At 43.8% G+C, this 6,971-nt stretch overlaps 2 pseudogenes; both read right to left on the reverse strand.

The window, feature by feature from the left end:
- Window positions 1-1,317: 1,317 nt before the first annotated feature.
- On the reverse strand, window positions 1,318-1,401 carry LOC123072247 (uncharacterized; annotated as a pseudogene).
- A 99-nt stretch (window positions 1,402-1,500) lies between these two features.
- Window positions 1,501-1,585, reverse strand: LOC123072309 (uncharacterized; annotated as a pseudogene).
- Between the last annotated feature and the right edge of the window lie 5,386 nt (window positions 1,586-6,971).

The raw sequence follows: 6,971 nt of genomic DNA on the forward strand, positions 1-6,971 counted from the left end.
GGTGGGGCCGGGCTGGGAGAGAGGGGAGAAGATTTTTTTTTTGAGAGTTGGGAGAGGAGATAGTCCCACCTCTTTGCCATCAGCCAGCGGATGGCAAAAACCCACTTCTTTGCCATCAGCTAGCGGATGGCAAATCCCCACCTCTTTGCCATCAGCCAGCTGATGGCAAAGAATGTTTGCCTTCAGCTGGCAGATGGCAAAGAGGTGGGGCTAGTGGGTCGTTACAGCGCCGTTATTCACTGGGCCCACCCACTTCTTTGCCATCTGCCAGCAGACGGAAAAGATTCTTTGCCATCCGCTGGCAGATGGCAAAGAACTGACTGATGGCAACCAGGTTCTTTGCCATCTGTCATTTCTTTGCCATCTATTTTTTGTAAGCAGATGGCAAAGACGTTCTTTGCCATCTGCTGGCAGATGGCAAAGAACTGACTGATGGCAAATTCTCTATTTCCAGTAGTGTATGGATAACAGAATAATGAAGTATGGATAACAGGAACAACAGCTAATATAGTATACTACTGCTGAGGCATTAGTATAATGAACAGAACTTCCTGAAGTATACTGCTGCTGCTGAAGTATACAGTTGCTGCTGCTGAGTTTCCATTAGTTTACAAATCTTACAGAATAATTTGTTTATGCTAGGAATGCATCAGTTTGTACAATACTATAAATGGCAAATAAAACAACAGAATTGCATAGGGAAAATAAAACGTTTTAACCTGCTGTTGTTCTACACTTCAACATGGGTAACAAAATCTAACAACGATGGTTGTCGTCATCCTTGCGTTGGCTAGTTAAAACTAAGAGCAGCAGAGCAAATATGTGTATTACGCAGACAAACAGGGGTGCTCCTGTTGGGTTGCAACATGAAAGAGCCAGGTTTTTATTACTGCTAAAAAATACTTAGCAACCACAACAAATTATGATCAAAGGAATGGAAACGAATCTAAGGGTTTATTTTTGGTAAAATATCCAAGGTTGAGAAATCCAAAAATGCAAAAAACACCGATCAACTGTAGTTGTTTAACCATCACCACACTAACGAACATGTGTTCAAGAGAGTTGTTTGATCCAAAGCATTGAAGACAAATAAATGAAAGAGAAATGTTTCAATTCTATTCAGAAGTATAGTCCAAGCAATATCTGACTTATGATGAAATGCATAGGTCCAGCCGATGACTACACAGCAGCAACTACTTCAGAATTTGCTGGAGAAATGCTTATCCTTTTTATTCTTCAACGACGTAAAAAGAAATGCCAACACAACACCATCAACAACAGACTCTCACCCAACTAATATACTAGAACTAGATCAACCAAGCATCAGTTTTAAAAAGCTCGGTTTAAGATACTTCAACGACGTAAAATCTCAGTAGCATCTCCTTGTAACATGATATGCTCAGCTGACAAACGATTCACATGCAACTCCTCTACATTATATCACACCAACACACGGAGCTGCATCTCTAGATGAGGAACAAAAAAACGTTGATGGCATGCTAAGCATCAGTTTTAAAAAGCTCAATTTTAGATCATCAAAGACCGGAAAGGCCGCAGCGGTCTAAATGTTTCACATCCTCTGCCAAGCACAACATCATCATCGTCACGGAAAGGTCGCAGCGGTCTAAACAGTCAGCTATCCAAAAAAACATAGTGACCCACATCACCATTGAGCTACTGTGAGCATGTAAGGACCAGATACAATGCAGAGCTACTAAGCAAATGGGATCGGGCAGAAGGGCAAAGAGAGGGAGGTGGCTACCTTCACCACAGGGGAACTTCCTGGTGGTGATGTTGAGCAGCATCCTGACTGGGCCCTTGACCTTCAGCTGCTTCTCCTTGGCGCCCTTCACCAGATCTGAGGTCACTGCTCAACACACGCACGCACAAACGCATCAGATCGGAGGCGCACAAATCCAGACTCATCCAACCAAGCACTAACAAACACATGAATGATACTAACATAAGCCATATAGTACTCTTGCAAGTGTGCAATGAATTTGCACAGGAGTACGTACGTACAACACAATAGAAACCTCAAGAATCACGGTGTGGAATACAATGAGGAATGTTTGTTTGGTCGAGGATGGGTCAGGCACCCTTGATCACGAGACGGGGCAGCCCAGGCTGTTGATGCAGTACTTGCTCACACTACCCAAGAACATCCTGTTCAACCAAAGGAACCGGATCGGCTTGTTTCTTTCATACACGAAAGGTGATGCCTATCACACAAGCAGGCAGGCAACTGTCCTAGAAACTTCATGATCTAAATAGATTACAAGATGAACTCCCGGAAAAAATCGCTAAATGAACTGATCTAGAAGGTTACTACAGTGCTACTACATGGCTGCACTAAAGAATGTGAAGATGCAGTTCTAGATACGTAGGATTTGAATCAATTTTGGCTGTACAAGTAGAGTTCTTCACTGTGACCGTGAGAGATTTCCATGAAGCAGTGCAAGTCAGTTTTCAGTAGCTACTACTAAGACAGACTGCCTGAACAGTTCTATCCACGGCATTCAGTTCTATGGAAAGAAAAATGCTATGCCAAGGCGCAAATGCGCTACAGATCAAGAGAAATTTATCTATACACATGCAGTTTCATGTATGCAGGAGTAGATGTAACACATACTTCACACTGTATCAGATTCATAATGACACATCCTAGCAAAACTGAAACTAATTTCGATCACGCAGTTGCCTCCATGGGCAAAGCTCTGTAGCAGGCTCGCCTGGCCACTCAGACAATATCCTCGATCTGCAAGGGCAAGAACAAGAGTAAGTTTTGGTCACGGTAATAAGATGATGATATAAAAAAATGATTGGCGGATGGTGAAATGTACACAAGACAGCATGTTTTATTGCTTCCTTCTGATTGCTCACACCAATAACATCCCGGTCCTATGTTTGTAGTACAGAAAGGCACAAAGAATTTGGTGGCAGACAGAATATTTATGCTTCCCTTTTCAATGGAGCCCCAAACCAAATACACCCTCGTCAATAATGCAAGTCCGTAGATGCAATGCAACATTGGACCACTAAATGACTATGTAAAGCATGATAATGGCCTAACTAGATCTGAGATTTCACACAAGTGGCAACTATACTAGTACAGTAGTGCACCCATGTCTCATGAAAAGCACGATCCTCGTACTGCAATTGCTTATCAGATTTAAACTACAAAACGAAATGGCTAGAAATCACAGATCACATGCTTAAATTAGGAACTACGAACAGTTCATGTTCCTGATAAATTCAGAAGGGTCGCACAGATCGAAGACTAATTGTCGCATTCCCGGGGGGGAAACAATTAGACCTACACGGGAAGGTAATCCAGTAATCCGATCACGGTTCAAATTGCGCATCAATTACAGCCTAAATATTCCAGACCAGAGAAGATCTGACATCGAAAGGGGCGAGAGATGGGATGAGATGGGGTATGACGAACCAGGATGCCGTGCTCGAGGCAGTAAAGTACCCAGCATGCATTGCCGAACTAGATTACAGGAAGTCGCCAGGATGCCGACGCCGACGAGCGTGGCCGGCAGGATGCCGAAGACGAAGTCGCCGAAGGAGATGTTGTAGCTCCGAGGCGCGCGCCGTGGTGCTCCTGCCATGGGTCGGGCGCGCGAGGACGGTCGGGCTACTCCCGCTTCTCCTCCAGAGGCCTCCGCCGTGCGCTGCTCCCACGCGAGCCCTGCATGTCACCCAAGGAGAGGAGAGGAGCAATATGTTAGGAACCGCGGGAGAGGTAGGGGAGGCGTGGAGTGTCGTGCGCGTACGTGGTCGTGGCGGGGCACGCCGCCATCCTGGCCGTGGACTACCTGCCTATGGTCGCCGGGCCGGCGAGACGAGGCGCTGCGCGGCAAAATCCCAAGGACGGAGTGGTTGGTTGGCTCAGAGTGGATAAGGCTAGGGGAGAACGGGGGGGAGGGAGGAGCTCGATCTCGTCTATGGTGAGGGTTGTCGATGGTGGGCGGCGGTGGATCGAGATCTGAGGGAGGGAGAGGGTGACTTGGAGATGGGGATATGGGATCGAGGGGCGTGGGAGAGGGTGGAGCAGCGGCGCTTGGGGGTGGGGGTCGAGCTCCGCCGGAGGGAGGTGGCCGATGCACGCAGGAGGGAAGGAGGAGAGGGGAGGCGACGGGGTTCGCCATGGGAGGGAGGGGGGAGGGGAGGAGGAGAGGAGAGCGAGGGGAGAAAGAAAGGAGGCGGGGGTGAACAAAAAATGTCCACGAGGACTAGGGTTTCGGCTTAGGCGGGCTTGGGGTGAGGACAGCCGTTAGATCCGTAAAAATCCAACGGTGTTCCATCCACGATCCGCGTGAAATGCCCTTGGACTAGTCAAAACGCAGTACACGCATACGATGTCATGACCATCTAAATTGGTCATGGTTAACTACAAAATTGGTCGTAGTTAACTAAAAATCAATTTTCTATTTTTCGAGTGCTCGAAATAAGTTTTTTTATGAAGGACCTATAATATATTTGTTGCAAAATTGGATCAAATCATTTTTCTAAAATACTAGGTCATATTTAATTCACAATTGACCAAATAGTTGGGTGTAAAAAGTTTTGATCCACCTCTCGTGAAAAAAAAACAAATTTTCGCCGATTCAGTTGGAAGCGGGTCAAATTTGAACTGTAGCTGCCTTGTAGTTTGCTCTTTATTTTTTCTGAAAATCGTTTCTAGGTACATAAGTATCTATTAAATCAGAGAAAAACCAAAAGAATTTCTAAGATTCAACCACTAGCTAGGAACGGTTATTCCCGCCGTTTTGACCGCATTTTGAAACCGGCATAAAAATTCAAAAAAATCAAAAAACTGGGAAACCTTCGCATTGTGTCGTTATATGTGGCCAAGTTCCCAGGAAAAATAACAAACTTGTAATACGGCAATTATTTTTAAAAAGTGTTCTCAGAAACGAGCTATCAAGTGTGGAGATCAATGGCTTTCAAGCCAAATAATCAATTTAAGGCCACATTCATGGCATAGTTTGTTCAAATGATCTCATATTGTGCAAAAGGGTGCATATTGAAATGGCAAACAATGTTGCCTAAGGAAGTTTTCATTTTCTTTGGACGAAAAAACCATTTTCCATTTTTCTTATGCCCAAAAGGAGGTTTTTTTTGTGAAGGACCTCCCAAATAATTGTTGCAAAATTGGACCAAATCATTTTTCTAAAATACTAGGCCATATTTAATGCACAATTTACCAAATGGTTGGGTGTCAATAGTTTTGATCCACCTCTTGTGAAAAAGACAAATTTCTGCCGATTCAATAGGAAGCGGGTCAAATTTGAACTGCGGCTGCCTCATAGTTTGCTATTTATTTTTTCCAAAAATCATTTCTAGGTACAAAAGTATCTATTTAATCAGAGAAACACCAAAAAAATTCCAAGATTCAACCACTAGCTAGGAACGGTCAAGCCCGCCGTTTTGACCGCATTTTGAAACAGGCATAAAAAATTCAAAAAAAATAAAAAATTGGGAAGCCTTCGCATTGTGTCATTATATGTGACCAAGTTACCAAGAAAAATAAAAAACTTGTAATACGGCAATTATTTTTAAAAAGTGTTCTCAGAAATGAGCTATCATGCGTGGAGATTCATGGCTTTCAATCCAAATGATCAATCTTATGGCCACATTCATGGCATAGTTTGTTCAAATGATCTCATATTTTGCAAAAGGGTGCATATTGGAATTCCAAACAATGTTGCCTAAGGGACTTTTTATTTTCTTTGCACGGAAAATTCATTTTCCATTTTCTGAGTGCCTGAATTGAGTTCTTTTTGTGAAGGACCTACCATATATTTGTTGCAAAATTGGACCAAATCAATTTTGTAAAATACTAGGCCATATTTGATTCACAATTGACCAAATGTTTGGGTGTCAAAAGCCTTGATCCACCTCTGGTGAAAAAGACAAATTCCCGCCGATTCAGTAGGAAGCGGGTCAAATTTGAACTGCAGCTGCCTCATAGTTTGCTCTTTATTTTCTCAAGAAATCATTTCTAGATACATAAGTATGTATTTAATCAGAGAAATATTAAACTTTTTCCAAGATTCAACCACTAGTTAGGAACGGTCAAACCCGCCGTTTTCATCACATTTCGAAACGGACTTAAAAAATAAAAAAATAAAAAAAATTGGGAAACCTTCGCATTGTGTCATTATATGTGATCGGTTGGCCAGCGCGACCAATTTTGATGATCGTGTACCTTTCATCCGAGCGCAACTTTCTCTTCGGGCCTCGTCTCGTTACCGAAGTGTTGCTCGATCCGGAGGGCTATAAAAGAAGAAAAAGGAGAGAGTTAATATGTGTACATACCAAAAACAATTAATGCATCAATTAGCTATTGTCAGCCCATGCTTAATTAATATATATATACCTGGCCGGACTCCGTTCGGTCACCGAAGCCGTCATCACGGTGTCCTTCCCCCTCCATTCGGTCACTGGAGCCATCATCACGGTGTCCTTCCCCCTCCATTCGGTCACCGGAACCGTCATCATGGTGTCCTTCCTCCTTCATTGTTTGATCATCGTTGTAGCCTGCTTATTCATCCTGTCTTTCCAGACCATCGGTGCATGTGTCGTTGAAAACCACAAGACGGCATCACTTCCGTGTCCGATTATCTCCCCCAACATCGCTTCTTGTGCTTCGTCTCGGGGGTGTGGATCCATAGTTTCTGCAAATATTTACAACATGGCAATTATTATTCAAACATGACAGATGGATATATTAGTGGCAAACGTTGAACTAGCTAGCTAACCACAATAAGGAATCATATTAGTGGCCTGGCCTCGACGCTTCTCTAGGGTTTGGGGTGGCCTCGACGACAACGCTCTTTTAACTTGGTAAATTTGGGTGGCCTCAAGAGAGTTTGTTGATAGGGTAGGGGCGCAGAGGGAGGGGGTAGGATACCGGCATCATTTTTTTTCTAGGGTTTGGGTGTCGTCGAGAGTTTTAG

Source organism: Triticum aestivum, chromosome 1A (genome assembly GCF_018294505.1).
Source record: "Triticum aestivum cultivar Chinese Spring chromosome 1A, IWGSC CS RefSeq v2.1, whole genome shotgun sequence".
Lineage (NCBI taxonomy): Eukaryota > Viridiplantae > Streptophyta > Magnoliopsida > Poales > Poaceae > Triticum > Triticum aestivum.